Genomic DNA, 20104 nt, shown 5'->3' with positions numbered 1-20104 from the left:
GTTCATTCCCTGTTCTTGTTTATAAAATTAAATAATCAGATACAGTAAAAAGTGGTGGAGATACAGTTTTGCCAAAATAAAATAAAATAAATAAAACAAAATTAAAAGAACTCGGTGTAGTATGGTAAGGTAACTACTTTCTCCAAGGAAAAAATGTTTTTTTTTGAAAATGCTTTTTTGGTTTTTACCATTAATGACCAACCATTAGTGTTTTTGCAACACTAATTAGCACAAACAATTTTACATTTATCCCCCTGGGTAAATTTTGTCTTAAAAAACCTAATTTTGTGGTTCTTTTAATACCTTGTAAATTTGCTTTGAAGCAAAGTTTCAATAAAATAAACTTCTAGCTAATGAAAGTATAATAATCTGGACCCTCCCTTTATACTGTCTGCAATATTTTCCATATATCTATTTAAATTCATGTTTGAGTCCATTTGGAATTGTGATTCTCCTGCTATGCTTCCTCTCTCTTTTGTCTTTCCCTTTCCCTTTCTTTTTTCCTGTCTTTTTTGCAAGGTTGGAAGCTGTACTTAGGAAGATCAGACTGCAGTTTTTCATTTAGTATGGCCTTTGGTCTCAAGTCAAAATGTGATGTACCTGGCCATGTTTCATTGAGCAACTGGGAATTACTAATTTGTGGAGCACTATAAAAAGGTCAGAAAACAGAGTAATTTAAAATCAGTTTCCTATTACTGTCATACATGAACAAAGTAAAATAAATCATTAGTTGAGCATATGTGTGAATTAAATTCAACCTAGTTATTTTGAACACTTATAAAATTCATAAAAGCTTAATGAAACGAAGAAAGTCTATTAACCCAAAATACCACCAGAATTCATTATACATGATTAAGCCTCTCAGACAACACATAAATGAGCCAGTCTCAGTACAAAAAGTAAAAATATGTGGGAGAGCATAGTAGTCACCTCTCCCAACAACTGTCTTCACTATCATTTCATTTTATTAAATCCTAAGGGAATCAGCAGAATGAATATAAGAGGAATGTTAATTGAAATTGTATTTTCTTATCTTTCGTGTTAGAGCTTTTGAAGAACAAGTGGGAAATATATAAAGCATATATCTTACTTCCTTTAAAAGATCTGATAGTTTAGAGTTAAATTTAATTTGTAGTGAAGCAATATTTTTTGATATTCTTCATTAGATAAATTTTGCATTTATTTGACATGCAGATCTATATTACCTTTTAAATTATGTTAGTATTGAATCAGCATTGCACATATTCTCAAATAATAAATTGTAACTTACAAACATTTTTAAACATAAAAAAGTAATGTTATTTTTGTAAATTCCAAATTTTAAACAGAAGTGGGTATAACCAATTATTAAGCTATTTTTGAATTTTGTGTCACTATTACACATTGAATGCTATCAGAATAAAAATGATAGAGAGAGAAGAGAGACAGAATGAAATATTTATGTAGTCATTCCAGTTAGTTTAACTTGATATAAACATTACTTAAGTGGTGTTGGGCATATCTTTATATTAGTTTATTTAATGTGAAAATTATATTTTAATGACAGTATTGTAATTACATATAATTCTCAGCATTTGTATTGAGATATAGTTAATATTCCATAAAATTCAACCATTTAATGTGTACAATTCAATGATTTTTTGTGTATTCCAAGAACACACACAGTATCATCACCAAAATATAAGTTTAGAATATTTTCATTATCTCCCCATCCCCCAAAATCTTCCCATTCTTTTTCCTTCTCCTTTCCACCTACACAAATGCTAATCTTTTTTGTGTTTCTACATATTGGCCTGTTCTTGACTTTTCCTATTAAAGAGATCATATGCAATGTGATCTTTTGTGACTGGCCTTTTTTATTGTGATGATCTCAAGATTATACATGTTGTAACATGTACCAGAACTTCATTATTTTTTAATGTGGAATAATATTTTATTGTGTGAATATGCCATAATTTATTTATGCATTCTTTGATTGATGGACATTTGTGTTGTTTCCAGTTTGGGGCTGTTATGAATAATGCTGTTGTGAACATTCATGAACAAGTTTTTGCAGGGACAAATGTTTTGTTTCTCTTAGGAGTGAAATGCCCAGGAGTGAAATTGTGGTCATAGAGCGATAATATATTTAATTTTATGAGGAATTGCAAAATAGTTTTCCAAAGGCTTGCATCATTTTACATGCTCACCAATGAAACATGAGGGTTACAATTGTTCTATGTCCTTGTCTATCAGCACTTGTCTATCTTTCTGATGATAGTCATCTTAGTGAGTGTGGAGTGGTTGGTATCTTATTGTGATGTTAAGGTGTTAATTTGCTTTTACCATAATGGTTAATAATGTTGACAATCCTTTCATATACTTATTATCCATTTTAATATCATTTTTGGAAAATAGTCTTTACAAGTATTTTGTCATTTATTAATTGGGTTACCAGTCTTGTTTATCATTGAGTTATTAGCATTCTTAAATAATCTGGATTCCAGTTTGTCATCAGATATATGATGATAAGATTTGTAAATATGCCTGAGAGTTGTTTTTCACTTTCTTAATGGAATTACTTGCAGTACAACATTTTAAATTTTGATGAAGTCAAACTTAACTATATATATATATATATATATATATATATATATATATATATATATATATATATATATATATATATATATATATATATATATATTTGGTCATGTGTGCTTTTGGTTTCATATCTGAGAAACCATTGCCTAAACCAAGAATTTTATAGTGTTATCTCTTACATTGATCAGCAGTCTAGAGTTAATTTCTGTGTATGGTGTGAAAAAGGGCCCAACTATATTTTTTGTATGTAGATATCCAGTTGTCCTATCACCATTTGTTGAAAGGCAATTCTTTTCTATTTCAGTTATTTTGACAACCTTATCAAAATCAATTGATCATAAGTGTGAGTTGTTTTTTTCTTTTTTTCTGAACTCTCAATTTTATTCCATTTTTCTAAATGTCTATTCTTATGCTAGTACCACCCTGTCATGTTACTGTAGTTTTTTTGTACATTTTGAAATTTGGAAGTGTGAGTCTTCCAACATTGTTCTTCTTTTCCAAGATTATTTTGGCTATTCTGGATCTCTTCCCTTTTCATTTGAATCTTAGAATCAGCATGTCAATTTCAGCAAAAAGGGAAATTGTGATTTTGTTGGTGACTGCATTGAACATGTAGATTAATTTGGGTAGTAGAGTTATCTTAACAACGTTAAGGCTTCTGACCCATTAACATGGAATGTCTGTCCAATATTTAGGTCTTCTTTAACTTCTTCAACAATAGTTTGTAGTTTTCATAATACATGTCTTATGCTTGTTACATTTATTTCTAAGTGTTTTAATATTTTTGATGATTTTGTAAATGTATTGTTTTCTTAATTTCATTTTTGGATTTCCATTGTCAATGCATTGACATAAAAAGATTTTGTATACTGATTTTGTATTCTATTTTACTGTTGAACATGTTTATTAGTTCTAATAGTTTTTTTTTTTTTTATCCCCAGTGATTCCTTAGGATATACAAAGTTATGTCATCTGTAAATTAAGAAAGTTTTATATTTCCCTTTTCAATCTGGATGTGTTCTTTTTTTTAAAAAAAATCATATATATTGATTGTACATATTTATGGGGTATAGAGTTGTATTTCAGTACATATGTACAATGTGTGTTGATCTACTCAGGATAATTAGCCTATTCATACTTGCAAAACTTAATCATTTCTTTGTGATGTGCACATTTGAGCTCCTTCTGAACATTTAGTTACATGAAGTAAAAAATTATTGATTATAGAATTCTGAGTCAATTGTACACCAATAGGGCTTATTTTTCCTGTTTTGCCATACTTTTGTGTCCATTAAGCAGCTTTTCACTATCACTCCTCCCCCCTCTTCTTTTCCTCCTCTAGCAACCATAGTACTTCTCTCTCTTTTTAACAGTGAGACTTATTATTATCATTTGTTTTGGTTTGTTCATTTGCTTGCTTAGTTTTTTGTTTGTTTATTTTTTTATTTTTATTTTTTTCCCCAGCTCCAACATATGAGTGAGAATATTCAGTATTTCTCTTTCTCTGCCTGGTTTATTTCATTTAACATAAATTTCTCTAAGTTCAACCGTGTTGCTGCAAATGGCAGAATTTTATTTTTTTCGGTGGCTGAGGAATATTCCATTGTGTATTTATTCCATATTTTCTTTATCCAGTCATCTGTAAGTGGACATTTACATTGGTTCCATATCTTCACTATTGTGGACAGTGGTGTGATTAACATGGGGTGCAGGTATCCCTTCAACATGATGATTTCCATTCTCTTGGGTATATATCCAACAGTTGAATTGGTGGATCATATGGTATTCTTTGTATAGTTGTTTGAGAAACCTCCATATTGTTTTCCATAATGGCTGGACTCATTTACAATCTCACCAACAATGTATAAGGGTTCCCCTTTCTCTGCATCCTCACCAAAATTCATTGTATTCTGTCATTTTAATAATAACCAGTTTAAATGGGGTGAGATGGTATCTTAATGTAGGGTTGAATCGCAGTTCCCTGATGACTAGTGATGTTGAACATTTTTTCATATATCTGTTGACCATTTATATGTCTTCTTTTGAGAAATGGCTTTTGAGATCCCTTGCCAATTTTGTAATTGGGTTATTTGTTTTTTTACTGTTGGGTTGTATGAGTTCCTTGTATATTCTAGAAATTAGCCCCTTGTCAGATACATAAATTACAAATATTTTCTTCCATTTATACGTTTTCTTTTTGCTCTGATTGTTGTTTTCTTTGCTGTGCAGAGCTTTTTAGTTTGATGTAACCCCATTTGTTTATTTTTACTTTTGTTGCTTGTGTTTTTGAAGACTTATTCATAAAATATTTGCCTACTCCTATGTCCTGGATCATTTCCCCCGAGTTTCTTCTGGAAGTTTTATAGTTTCAGGACTTATGTTTAAATACTGAATCCATTTTGAGTTAATTTTTGCATATGGTGAGAGATAGGGGTCTAGTTTCATCAGTCGGTTACTTGTTATTGGTATATTCAGGTTTTCTATTTCTTCTTGGCAGTTTGTATGTGGCCAGGAATTCATCCATTTCCTCCAAATTTTCAAATTTGTTGGTGTGCAGTTGTGCATAATAGTCTCTAATGATTCTTTGTATTTCTGTGGTATTGGTTGTAACATCTCCTTCTTTATTACTAATTTTTTGTTATTTGGGTCTTTGATCTATTTTTAATTAGTCTAGCTAATGGTTTGTTTATTTTGTTTACCTTCTCAAAAAAGTAACTTTTTGTTTTGTTGATCATTTGTATCATTTTTTTGATCTCTATTTTATTTAGTTCTGCTCTGATCTTTATTATTTCTTTCCATCTATTAATTTTGAGAATGGATTCTTCTTTTATTTCTAGTTCATTAAGGTGTAATGTTCAGTTTTTTATTTGAAGTCTTTTTATTCTTTTGATACAAGTATTTATTGCAATAAACTTCCTCTTGGTACTGCTATTGCATATCCCATAGGTTTGGGGTATGATGTGTCCTTATTTTCATTAATTTCAATAATTTTTTTGATTTCCTGTTTAATTTCTTCTTTGACCCAAAGGTAGTTCAGGAGCATATTTTTTAATTTCCATGCATTTTTATATTTTCCAAATTTTTGCTTGTTATTGATTTCTACTTTTAATCCATTGCAGTCTGAAAAAATACTTGAAACGATTTCAATTTTTTTTTTAATTTTTATTTTTTATTTGTTCAGATTTGATTTGTTACCTAACAGGTAGAATATTTTGGTAAATGTTTCAAGTGCTTTTGAGAAGAATGTTTATTCTATAGCTGTTGGATAAAATGTTGTGTAAATGTCTGCCAAGTCTAATTGGCCTAAAGTGTAGTTTAAATCCTGTGTTTCTCTGTTTATATGTCACATAGATGATCTATCCAGTTTTGAGAGAGAACTGATGAGGTCCCCAACTATTACTGTATTGGGAGTCTATCTCTTTCTTTAGGTCTAACACTGTTCCCTGTATACATCCAGGTGCTCCTATGTGGGTGCATATATATTTATGATTGTTATATACTCTTGCTGGATAGATCCCTTTCTCATTATATAATGAGCTTTTGTCTTTTTTACAGTTTTTGGCTTAAAGTCTATTTTATTCAATATAAAATTGGCTTGTTTTTGTTTTCCATGTGTGTGATATTTTTCCCTCCCTTCACTATTAGTCTGTGTGAGAATTTAAAAGTCATGTGGGTTTGTTGTGGGCAGTATGTAGTTGGATCTAGCTTTCTAATACATTCAGCCAGTCTATATCTTTTGAGTGAGGAATTCAGTCCATTTACATTTAGGGTTGTTATTGAAATGTCTTACTGTTGACATTTTATTGATTTTCATATGGTTGTTTTAAATATCTTTTGTTCCTTTCTTTCCCTTTTGTTGTTTGTCTTCAGAGTTTGTTGGTTTTTTGAGGAGGTAAGATATAGTTTCTTTCTTTTTTTGTTTGTGTTTTTGCTCTACTAGAGAGTTTTATTATTTCTTGTGTATTCATGGTAGTGATTATCATGTTTTGGATTCTAAATGCTGGACTCCCTTGAGTGGTGAGGGTTCATAATTTTTTTTCTATATCTACTTATGCTACTCTAATGAGATACTTTATTATTATACTATGATACTCTTTAATGATAAAAGAAGTCATTGTTAGACCTCATTGACTTCATCACTGTCATTCCATTGTATTAGTCAGCTCAGACTGCCATAATAAAATACCCCAGGCTGGGTGATTTAAACAACGGAACATTTTTTCTCAAAGTTTTGAAGGCTACATGTCCCAGACAAAGATGTTTGCAGATTCAGTTTTTTTGAGGACTTTCTCCTAGCTTGCACAAGAGTGCCTTCTTTTTTCTATTTCATCTTTCTTTTGTGCGTGCACAAGGACAGAGTTCTCTTGTTTTTCTTCCCCTTCTTTATAAGGACACCAGTCTTATCAGATTAAAGTTCCACTCTTATGACATTGCCTAACCTTTATTACATTCCATAGACCCTATTTCCAAATATGGTCACATTGAGAGTTGGAGCTTTAACATATAAATTTGAGGGGGTTGGACACAATTCAGTCTATGTCACCCATCTATATATAACTAGAAGAAATTTGTTGTCGTTAGAATATTTAACACACTTTTTTATCACCTAGAATTATCTGTAATGAAGAAAAAATTATCTTTCTTTTCACAGTCTTTAAATTTCTGTATACATATTAGTGTTTCCAATACAGAAATTTAATTTCATTGAAACTCATTAATATACCTTCTAGTGATTTAATATCAACTTGCACTTTCAAATATGTAGAGCTATAAAACCAGATGGTACTCAATTAATATCATTTAACTACTGGAATGCTGATAAGAGAGATTACTGAATGCTGAAAAGAGTGCATCCCAGCTCCAGAAGATAAATACATTCACTTTTTACTCTGTTTTTGTTTTCTCTACTTTCCTAACAGATTGGAAAGTATCCACTCATATTGACTGTGGATCTTCCCCAACTAGTCCACTCAGGCTCACTTGCTAATCTCCTCTGGAAACACCCTCACAGACACAACAAAAATAATTCTTTACCATGTTTCTAGGTTATTCCTTAATCTAGTCAAGCTGACACATAAAATTAATCATCATAAGTTCACTCCTTATCAACGTGGTGCTTATATGTATCTTCTTAAACCATATTTAATCTTCAAATGAGACAATAACAAAGTAATAGTTCCACCTAACATGATGTAAATTTCTTGGGTAAAACCAAAAATGCATAAATCCATTTTCCAGAAGAGGAGGTAAAATTCTTAAGTGATGCTACTTTTCTTTTGATATTCCATGACTTAACTACTATAATGTAAAATAAACAATATTTAAATACAGATATAAAGTCAACAAATCATGTTCATGACAAAAAATAAGAGAAAAAAACATATTAATATATGTACTGTATACACACACACATACATACACACACAGATGTATTATTAACAAAATAAGGACAATTGCAATCCTTGTTTCTGTAAATGGTCACATGATCATAGCTAGTATTTATAACTACCTTCTTCTACTACACATTCTGTATTATCTTTGCCTTCAGCAAGCCCCTCAGCTGGTTGTGATTCTTTACCTGATGGGGTGGCCCAAACCCTTATTCCTAAAGAGTCTGGGCTATTGACAGTCTTGCCTGGATTGGGTTGTTCAGATTTTCCATTGACCTTAATCACAGAGCATGGAAGAACTGAGAAGCACCCTAAGGGATCTCCTGTATTCCTGTATTTGTATGTGTCCAGAAATTCATCCATTTCCTCCAGGTTTTCATATTTTTTGGTGTATAGTGTTTATAATAATCTCTAATGATTCTTTGTATTTCTGTGGTATCAGTTATAATGTCTCCATTTTCATTTCTGATTTTCATTATTCGGGTCTTCTCTCTTCTTCATCTACGTATTCTTCTTTTTTTTGTTAACCTAGCTGATGGTTTGCCTACTGTATTTATCTTCTCAGAAAACCAACTTTTTGTTTCATTGACTTTTTGTATCATTTTTGGGGTCTCTATTTCATTTAGTTCTGCCCTGATCTTAGTTATTTATTTCTGTCTACTACTTGCAGGATTGGATTGGTGTTCTTTTTCTAGTTCTTTGAGGCATAGTGTTAGGTCGTTTATTTGAAGTCTTTCCACTCTTTTGATGTAAGTATTTATTGCAATAAATTTCCCTGTTTGTATGGCTTTTGCAGTATCCCACAGGTTTTGGTATGATGTATCTTTATTTTTGTTAGTTTCAAGACATTTTTGATTTCCTATTTAATTTCTTCTTGGACCCATACGTCATTCAGGAGTCTTTTGTTTAGTTTCCATGCAGTTGAGCAGTTTCCAGAATTTCGCTTGTTATTGATTTCCAGTTTTAATCCATTGTAGTCTGAAAAGATACTTGGAATGATTTCATTTTTTTTAAATTTGAAATTTAAAAGAAAATTCAACAAAAATGCAAACAAAAAAGAGAAAGAAGCTAAATAATGCCACCTCAAAAATCCAATTAACATTAAAGATAAAAAACAAAATGGAAAGAAGAAAGGAACAAAGGATATTTAAAACATCCAAACAAAAAGCAATAAAATGACAGGAGTTTCAATACCTGTCAATAACAACCCTAAAAATAAATGGATTAAATTCCCTACTCAAAAGACACAAACTGACTGATTAGATTAAAAAGATAGACTCAAGTATATGCTGTCTTCAAGAGACTGACCTCACCTATAAAGATACACAGAGCCTAAAAGTGAAGGAATGGAAAAGGATATACCATGCAAATGAAAAAAAATAAATAAAAGAGAGAGAGAGAGAGAGAGAGAGAGAGAGAGAGAGAGAGAGAGAGAGAGAGAGAGAGAAGTAGCCATTCTTATATTGGATAAAATAGACTTTAAACTAAAAACCATAAAAAGAGACAAGGACACTATATAATGAAAAAGGAATCTATCCAGTTAGAAGACATAACAATCATAAATATGTATGCACCCAACACTGGAGAACACAGATATGTAAAGCAAACACTCTTAGACAACCCCCCAAAATAGACCCTTATACAATAATAGTGGGTGACCTGAACTCCCCTCTCTCAGTGTTAGACAGACCTTCTAGGCAACAAATCAACAAAGAAACACAGGATTTAAATTACACCTTACACCAATTGGACTTGCAGACATCTATGGAGCATTTCATCCAACATCCACAGAATACACATTCTTTTCATCTGCACATGGATCATTCTCCATGATAGATCTCATGTTAGATCACAAATCAAGCCTCAGCAAATTTAAACAAATTTAAATCATTCCAAGTATCTTTTCAGACCACAATGGATTAGAACTGGATATCAATAACAAGCAAAATTCTGGAAACTACTCAAGTGCACGGAAACTAAACGAGACTCCTGAATGACTTATGGGTTCAAGAAGAAATTAAACAGGAAATCAAACAATGTTTTGAAACTAACAAAAATAAAGATACATCATACCAAAACATGTTGGATACTGCAAAATCTCACCTTGGCTCCTTCTTGGGTGGTCTGTTTTATGTACATTTTCTGTTCCTTTCTTTCACTTTTGTTTGTCTTTGGTGATTTTTTTTTTTTCAGTGGCAAGATCTCATTTCTTTATCGTTTGCATATCTGCTCTATTATTGGGCTTTGTTCTTTATTATGTATTCATGGTAGTTATCATTGTTTTTTGGAATCCAGATATTGACATCTTAAGGATTTTTTGTAGGTCTGCTTGTGTGGCTTTGAATTCCCACAGTTTTTGTTTGTCTGGAAAATAGCCTATTTCCCCTTCATTTCTGAACAATAGCTTTGCCGGCTATAGTATTCTTGGCTGGCAGTTTCTTTTCTTTTAATGCCTTGAATATATAATCTCTTTCTTGTCTGGACTGTAAGGTTTCTGCTGAGAAATTTGCTGTTATTTTATGGGGAAGTCCTTAAAGGTGACTTGATTTTTTTCTATTGCTATTTTGTGATTTTTCTTTGTCTTTGACTTTTAACAGTTTTATTATAGTTTGTCTCAGAGATGAGCTTTTTTTTATTGAATTTGTTTGGGGATATTTGAAGCTCTTGCATTGGGAAGTCTGTGTCTCTCTCTCAAGATCTGGGAAGTTTTCCAGTGTCATTTTATTGAATAAGTTTTCAATGCCTTTTCCTTTCTCCCTTTCTGGAACACTCATAATTCCGATGTCTATACACTTAAGGTTGTCTGACAGCTCTTCTAGATTTTTTAATTTTTTTAAATCAGTTTTTTTTCTTTTCCCCACGTAAGTTATTTCAAAGGGTCTGTCTTACAGATTAGAAATTCTTTCTTCTGCTTGCTCTAGCCTGATGTTTAAGCTCTCAGATGTATTTTTTGATTTCATTGAAAGAATTCTTCAGTTGAATGAGTTATGCTACTTTTTTTTTTATTGGTATCTGTCTCTGTAAATTCCTCCTTCAGATCATAGATTGTTTTTCTCATTTCACTGTGTATTTTATCTGAGTCTTTTTGTATCTCATTGAGTTTCCCTAAGATTGTTGCTTGGAATTCCTTTTCAGACATTTCAGAGGTTTCTTGCTGTTTGGCATCTGGTACTAGGGAATTATTTTATTCCTTTTGGGATGTTATATACATACTTCTTTTTTGTGTTTCTACCATCTCTACACTGGTGTCTGAGCACTGGGTTGAGTAGCAGCTTCTTCTGTTACTCTAGTGGTGCTTTTGAAAAGAGAGACTCTCTCCTGTAGAAGTGTTTTGTATTGACTTGGATAGGGTGTTTCACTATTGGTTCGGGTGTTTTACTTTTGGTTCTGGTGTTTTAGTTTTAATTTTTGATGCAGTAGTGTCATCACTGTGTGATTACTTTGGCCATATTCAATGTCAGATTTGTCTGTGAGTGCCTCCATGGCTAGGCACTAGGGCACTCAGTGGTTCCTTGTTGAAGTGAGTGACACTGTGTTTGCTCATCAAAGTTATGGACAGGATCTCAAGCTCTTGAGAGAAGCACCTGTGTGAGCTGTCACTTCTTGGCTTAGGTGTGTAACCCTGGGTGGACTTGCTGGCATCCCAACTAGTGTCCTGTGACTCTGCTAGGTGTATTGGGGAGTACTGAAGTTTCTCAGCTTGAATGGTTGGCCCTGGGTGCGGTTTCTCTTTCCTCTTTCCTGCAGGCAGAGGCTCCTGCTGGGTCTTTGTTTCTCCCAGTTTGGAGAGGGAGTGGTGGTGGCTGAGGATTTTCTTCTGTACTCTATTTGGGTATTTTGAGTTTCTGTTCTCACCAGTGACTCTGCATATGTCTCTCCCCAAGTCAATGGAGTCGTGTGGACTTTGCAAGTAGTTCTTACCACTGGGTGCATGGCTGAAGGGGCTGCACAATTTCACCTGTGGGTTAAGCTGCTGCTTTGGGAGGCTGTACTTGCCCACCTCTTTTCTCTTGCCAGGTACTACATAGGAACATCTATGTCTGGGCAAGGTGGAGCTGGTGGCAACCAGGCTGGGTGTTGGTGAGTAGAAAGATTGCCATGCAGTGAGATGGGCTATGGCAGCAACAGTGCTCTGGGGCTGGGCAGTGGCAGTGGTGGTACTGGTGGTGGCAGCAGCAGCAGGAGCACTGTGGGTAGTGGCAGCAGTGGTGATAGTGGAAGCAGCAGCAGTGGAGGGAGTGGTGGCAGTGGTGGCAGTGTGCCAGGGCACAGCAAGAGGAGGATTACTGCTAGGAAATGCTCATGGCCAATCAGACTCGATTTCTGCAATGGAAAATTCTTCCTGTGCCAATTGTAGTGTGAGGACATGGTGGCTGAAGCCATGTGTCCTTTTCTCCTTTCTATAATACCATCCTCGGCTTTTGTGCTCCACAGGACCTCACTTGTCTCCTATTGAACTCCTACACATCTCCACTGATGTTTTCATCTATATTTAGCTGTTTGCTTGATGTCCTTATCTTTTTCTGTGGAAGGAATGCACCCTGGGTACATCTAGTCCACTGTTTTGCCTTCTGTTGTTTAATTGTTTTTAAATCAGACAGAAGAAAAGAGTTTAAAACAAAAATACATTCAGACATTACTTTTTATATACCTATGTAGTTACTTTTATTGCTTTTCTTATTTCTTTGCATGAATTTGAGTTACCATTATTTCAGTCTGAAATACTCATTTTATTGTTTCTTTTAGGTCAGTTCTGATAGTGACAAATTATTTTTTTCTTTTTTTTAACCCAGAAATCTTTTACCATTTTCCTCATTTTTGAAGGATAGTTTTATTGGCTATAATACTCTAGGTTGACTGTCTTTATCATCAATGCTATAGATATGTCATTCCACTGTTCTCTGGTGTCAATGTTTTCTGATGAGAAATCAGATGTTAATCTCATTGAGAATTCCTTGTATGTGATGAGTCTATTTGGCTGATTTTCTCTCAGTTCAGTTCTATTTATTTGTGTAGCTGATATGTTTTGTTAAAAATTGGGCATGTTAAATAATATGACACGTATACTCTGGAAATTGAATTCCTTTTTTATCCAAGATTTATTCTTAGTGTTATTTGGGGTTATCTTTGGTGTAGTGGTGCTAATTATTTGTTTAGTGCCTTTGCTAGTTTAATTATTTGAGGTTTGTATTCTTTCTGTGTTTTTTTTTGTTTGTTTGTTTGTTTTTTTTTTTTTGTCTTGTGAAAACCACTGGAGTCTCAGATTGATTGAGTTGTAAGCTAATGATTGTACAGATATTTCCTGAAATTTCTTGTATTAATGTCTTCAATCTTAATTTTGTAACCTTATTAAGGTTATAACTCTGCTTTAGACTTTATTTCTCTTTGTGCAGTGCGTCAAAGTCAGTGAGAGGTTAGAGATTAAGTCCTATTCAGATCTTTCTTGCAGTTATGTGGAATCGTCTAGATATGCACTATTATATCTAGGATTTTCAAAGCCCCCATGGTAATCTTATTTTCCAGATTTTTCTTTAAAGTGTTTTGGCTAGTCTCCTGTTTGCCTCAATTGATATGGCTACTTCAGACATCTGTAATATTAAAAAATATTACTGCTAATTATTTTCAGCAAATGGCCTGGGGATCTGGCTTTTTCTACAAAGGGAGATGTGAGAAAGGTCAAATAAAGGTAATCCCTGTGGTGGTGCTTTTTTAGGAAGTTTCCAGGTAGGTAAAATTATTACAATTCTCTGGGGATGAAGTTCTTGGATAGCTCCAAACCTCCATTCTGCCACCTCCAGTGGCTGCTACAATTCTTAATTTTACTACTGTTTATGGTTTCAAGGCTGCTAGTTTTCAATGCTATTGCAAAGCAGGGAAGAAGAGGATAAGAATAGAGCAAACAAAATACCACAATATCTGCAAGCTTTTAGTTAATTTTCAGAGTTTGGAAAAGGTAATTTTGGCAAGTTTTTGCAGTGTTCTCTTTTTTCTCTAAAGGAATGTACATAGCAGCTTTATTCATAGCAGACAAAATCTGTAACAGCTTGGGGGTTCATCATATGCAATGGATAAACAAAACTGGTATATTCATACAATGGAACATGGTTCAGCAATAAAGAGAATGAACTACTGATATAGATAAAAATATGGCTGAATCTTACAAACATTATGCTGAGAGAAAGCCTTACATAAGAGAGCACATACTGTATGCTTCCATTTATATAAAGTTCTATTATAGGCAAAACCGATCTTGTTGAAAAAGGATCAGAACGGTAGTTGCCTCTGGTAGAGGTTTGGAGATAGAGGTAGGAATTCACTTGGAAGAGGCATGAGGGAAGTTCAAAATATAGAAAACATTCTATATCTTGGTAAAGGTTTAGGCTACTTATCTGTATGTATTTGTCAACTAATCAAGTGGTCTGCTTATAATTTATCACAATGAAATGCACAAATTTAACCTACAGCAAACAAATAAATACTTTAAATGTACACGGGAGTGTAGCTTCCTGTAAAATAATATTTCTTAATCTCGGCATCATGGGAGCCTTAGATGAACGTCAGTATACCTATAAACCCTTTGACGCTATATGCAAACTTTTAAAAGGATGATACAAAGCATCAGGTTTTCAAGAGGGACTCCATCCTTTTTGACCTGAAGAGATTTTAAGAAGCACAGAAGTAGAATTCTCTTTCAGATTAATAAAATGCTTCATAAATTTATTTTTACTGTAAAGTACTATTAAATTTTATTTATTTATATTTAATGTTTTGTTTTGTTTTTACTGGTTATGAATATTCATGGGGAACAAAGCAAATTGTTACCACCTCATGCCTAAGATGTGACGGCCAGATCCATACTGGCAGCAAGTCCATTACCACAAATTGTGATTATACCCCATGTCCCTACCCAATTATCCCCTCAATTTTCCCCATCCTCCCTCTCCATTCCCCTTTCCACACTCCACTTTTTATCCCTAGGTATGTTCTCTCCCTCTGCAAGTCCAGTGCACCACTGTGGTCTTTCTCTCCTTTCTTCTTTATCTGTTAGCTCCCACTTATGAGAGAATACATATGGTATTTAACCCTTTGTGCTTTGCATATTTCACTCAACATAAGTTTTCAGCTCATCCATGTCGTTGTAAATGGGAGAATTTCCCTCTTTTTTATGGCAGAGTACTATTCCATGGTGTATATATACCACATTTTCTATATCCAATCATCCATCAATGAACATTTAGGTTGGTTTCATATCTTGGCCATTGTGAACAGAGCTGCGATGAACATGGGAGTGTGGGTATTCTTTTGACATGGTGATTTCCATTCCTTTGGGCATATAACCAGAAGTGGGATTGCTGGGTCATATGGAGGGTCTATCTGTAGTTGTTTTAGAAACCTCCATACTGTTTTCCATAGTGGTTGTACTAATTTACAGTCCCACCAACAGTGTAGGAGTGTTCCCTTTTCTCCACATCCTCACCAGCATTTGTTATTCTCATTCTTTTTTATTATAGTCAGTCTAACTGGGGTGATATGATATCTCAATTTGGTTTTGATTTGCATTTCCCTGATGACTAGTGATGCTGAGCATTTTTTCATGTACCTATTGCCATTTGTATGTCTTCCTTTGAAAAATGTCTATTCAGTTCCTTTGCCCATTTTTTAATTGGGTTATTTGGGTTTTTTTTTTTTTACTGTAAATTGCTTGAGTTCCTTGTATATTATGGATATTAATCCCTTGTCAGATGCATAGTTAGCAAAAATTTTCTCCCACTGTATAGGTTGTCATTTCACTTTGTTGATTGTTTCCATTGCTGTGCAGAAGTTTTTAGTTTGATATAGGCCCATTTGTTTATTTTTTCTTTTGTTGCTTGTGCTTTCAGTCTTGTGTTCATAAAGTCTGTGCCCAGACCTAGTTCCTGAAGTGTTTCACCTATATTTTCCCTTAGTAATTTTACAGTTTCCATTCTTATACTTAAGTCTTTAATCCATTTTGAGTTAATTTTACTATATGGTGAGAGGTGCATGTCTAGTTTCATGCTGCATATGGATATCCAAGTTTCCCAGCACCATTTGTTGAAGATGCAGTCTTTTTCCCAATGTATCTTTTTGTTCCTTTTGTCAGATATCAGATGGCTGTAAGCCTGAGGTGTGATTTCCAGGTTCTCTATTCTGCTCCACTGGTCTGAGTGTCTATTTTTATTCCAGTACCATGCTGTTTGGGTTACTATAGCTTTGCAGTATAATTTGAAGTTGGGTAGTGTTATGCCTCGAGCTTTTTGTATTTTGCTTAGGATTGCTTTGGCTATTTGGGGTCCTTTGTTGTTTCATGTGAATGTTGAGATTGTTTTTTCTATTTTTTTGAAAAAAGTCATTGGTATTTTGATGGGGATTGCACTGAATCTGTAGATTGCTTTGGGTAGTATAGACAATTTTGGCAATTTTTTACAGTGTTTTAATTATTTTTGTTTATTTTATTTGTATCACCCTAACTAAAGGTAAATGGGCATATGGAAAAGAAAGCTAAATGTTAAAGAAATAGAGAAAACTAAAGTGACCTAACATGGTAAATAATTACATATTTTTAAATAAATATATAAATATTATCTTAGGACAACTTTATTAAGTAAATAAATTAGTAAAATAGTAATGAAATATTATAAAAAATAAGCAATCATAAGAGAAAGCATCCACGTTGTCAAATATAAGAATAAATTTAAAAGGGCTAAGGAATCTTCATTAATGTACAGGAAAATAATAATAACATTAAAAAATACAAAAAACATAAAGGATTAATTCTGGATATCAAATATTAGTTTAATAGTAGCCTCAAGAATTAAGAATTGAGAAAACTATGAGTATAAAATAATCAAATAACAAAATATAATTTTTCATATTTGAACAATGACACATACAAATAAGTTTAAAAGGCCCATCAAGCACCCAAAACAATTATTCATAAAAAAATTCTTATATAGACACGTTCTACATCATAGAAACTGGTTCTATATCGTAGACACATTTAGTAGATTGCACAAAATGGCCCCCAATGAATCATAATTTTTGCATCTACTCCAATTTGCAATGTGACTTTGCAACTATATCCCTCAAGAAATGGAATCTATATCCCTACTGTAGAATTTATTCTGGACTTGTGACTTGCTTTGACATGTACAACGTAACAACACGTTCTACAACTTCTGTTCATAGGTCTTATTAGTTCTTACAGCTTTCACTTTTGCTTTCAGAATCTGATCACCAAGTAAAGAAATCTAATCTATCCTAGTAAAGGAAGAAGCCATGCCAGAGAGAAAGTCCTGTAGAATGAGAAGCCACACAGAGAGAAATCCGCATATAGTAGTACTGAAGCACCCCAACTAAGCCAGCACCAAGAGATCAGTTATATGAGTAAGGCTTTTTGAAATGTCCCAGGCCCAATCAGACACTATATGGAGAAGAGATGCATCGTTGCCACTTAACATTGCACAAATTTCTGGCTCCCAGAATCCCGAGAAATGAAATTATTGTTATTTTAATTCAGTAAGTTTGGAGTGTTGTTTTATACAGCAATAGATAACTGATACAATTGTAAGACAGGGAAATACTATATTTATCTGCAATATTTTTATTGATAAGTTTCAATAAATTATATGCATCAACAAAATATAAGTATAAAAAACAAAGATGGGAAAGACTTCAGAACCAGGGATGAGTGAGAGCAGCAGATGACCAATTGTCAATAGGCCTTTCTCAAGAAGCTGTTTGAGGATATAGCATAGGGAGGGGATGATGCCTAAGAAGTAATAAAGGAAAGGAAGACATGAGCTCCTGTGGATACACCTAGGAAAGCAGCAAAGAAAAGTCCTTGAGTAATGATGGCAAAATGTATCAGTCCTAGACAACTACGAGCTCAGTTTGGAACAGAATGATAATGGACTATGGCTGTGGCAGGGATACTAAGGCTAACTGGATTTAAGAGATAGTATGATTAAGAGAATGGGTAATAAAAAATCAAGGATATAATAAAAGTTAATTATAACAGAATAAATTCAATTTAAAAATCTAAGAAGAACAAAAAACTATATAAATATGTTGTGGTTTCATCATAATGCAAACTGAAATATACTGTGATTTTAAGGTTAGAAAAGCCATTACACCTTAATGTTAGGAACAATTTTAACTCAAGTAAATAATATTGATTTCAGCAATTTGTGAAAATCCCACTTCATAAACTTTATATTTTTTATCAGTGAATAATATAGAAATGAATTTGCAGATAATGCTTCTTGAAAAATCATAATGTTTTAAAACATAGAATATTAAAAATAAAAAAAGAAATTTGAGAAAGCAAACTCTTTAATCTACACACTTTCAAAAATGTAACCTAATCAAAATTATTCTACTTCTTCAGCTTCTTAAATTTACCCTGTAGTTGTTCTGTGCCAAAGTCTTTATTTTACATATGAGGAAATTGACATCTATAGAAGTTAAACTATTTTTCCAAGATTGTGAAAATGATCAATAGTGGATCTAGAACTGGAACTCTAGTATTCTAAATCATGTCATCACTGTGGCCGTTGTTGGTATCTCCTTCTTCTTTAATTACTTTCTACTGCCATCATAAAACTAAATGTGTTTGTTTGCTTATGTATGAGTCCATTTCTGTTGCTAATAACAATACCTGAAACTGGGCAACTTATAAATAAGTGAAATTTGTTTCTTTCAGTTTGGAGGCTGGGAAATCCAAGGTCCAGGGAACACATATGGTGAGAGCCTTCTTTGTTGTGATGACTCTACAGTGATTCAAGGTTTCACATGCTGAGAATGAGCCCAGCAAGAGAAAGCGAACCTCCTCACTTGCTCTTCTTTTAAAGCCGTCAGAACCACATCCACTACTCCATGAATGGATCAATCCATTCACAAAGGTACAGTCCTTACAATCTAATCACCTCTTAAAGGCCCTACGTTTCAAATACCATAATTGGATTTCCTACCCTTTTAACACTGTTCCAATGGGGGTCAAATTTCCAATATATAAGCTTTTGGGGGACACATTTAACTTACACAGCTACTTATTCTTTATTATACTTTTTAAAATATGTATTTTTTAGTTCAAATTCTGTTAGTAGCCCAAATAGTTATTAGATCTGCCATCTATTTATCTATCAATATTTTCTATTAATTCTTATTATGCTAATGATAATTTAAAAATGCCATATTCTTGTATCTACACATAATATTTAGTGAAATAAAATGCATTTATTTTTAAGTTCTGTGTCTTCACATTCATATTATTTATTCTCATAAATGCCACTAAAATTAATAATATTGTATGCTATTTGCCACATTCTCTTCATTATATATTTTATCCCACCACTTATATGTAATGTCAGTTATTTGTCTGCTAACAGTTCTGACCATCCAATGAAGGCATTGTGAAAGAAAGTTAATTTCTCCCTATGACTTATTCGATATGAACTTATAGCCTTTTTTCTACCTGGTTGCTTTAGATTCATTACTCTTATTTCCCTTACAACATACTTTGAAAACAGATTTAATAAACTTATGTTTTCATAAAGTACTGTGCTAATATAAACAACAAATATTCTTGCTGTGATTATTTCCATAATAAAAGTGTTCCTTGATGATTTGATGTGGATCAGTTTTAGGTAATTCTCTTCCAGAATGTCTGACAAACAGAAAGTACTCAATGTGTATATGTTGATCAATTAATAGAGTGAGAAAATGTGGAAATGTTTCTGATACTGCTTTCTTACTAATTCCATACATTGAAAGATAGAGTAGGAATTAGGCAGGAATTTACAACTGCATGGTATTTTTCTGTAAATATATATAAATATATATTTCATATTGTAAGCATATAAAAATTAAACAAATGTGTGTATAATGTCTATAATGTTTGTAAGTATAAATGCATTGAACCCATCTTTTATTTTAATTAAAACCATTCTTAAAGTTGCAATGTTAGGTAAATAAAATATAGATAAATTTTATTTGGGAATTGGGTTTTTTGTCACAAAAGGTTATGCAGACTTAAATGTTCTCTGGGATATTGAAGAGTAGTTTAGGTGAGAAAGATGGCACTGAGAACCCTCAGTGGAGAACTGAAAGTA

The sequence above is a fragment of the Cynocephalus volans genome, chromosome 1, assembly GCF_027409185.1.
Source record: "Cynocephalus volans isolate mCynVol1 chromosome 1, mCynVol1.pri, whole genome shotgun sequence".
NCBI classification, from domain to species: domain Eukaryota; kingdom Metazoa; phylum Chordata; class Mammalia; order Dermoptera; family Cynocephalidae; genus Cynocephalus; species Cynocephalus volans.
Note: the sequence above shows the minus strand (reverse complement) of the source record.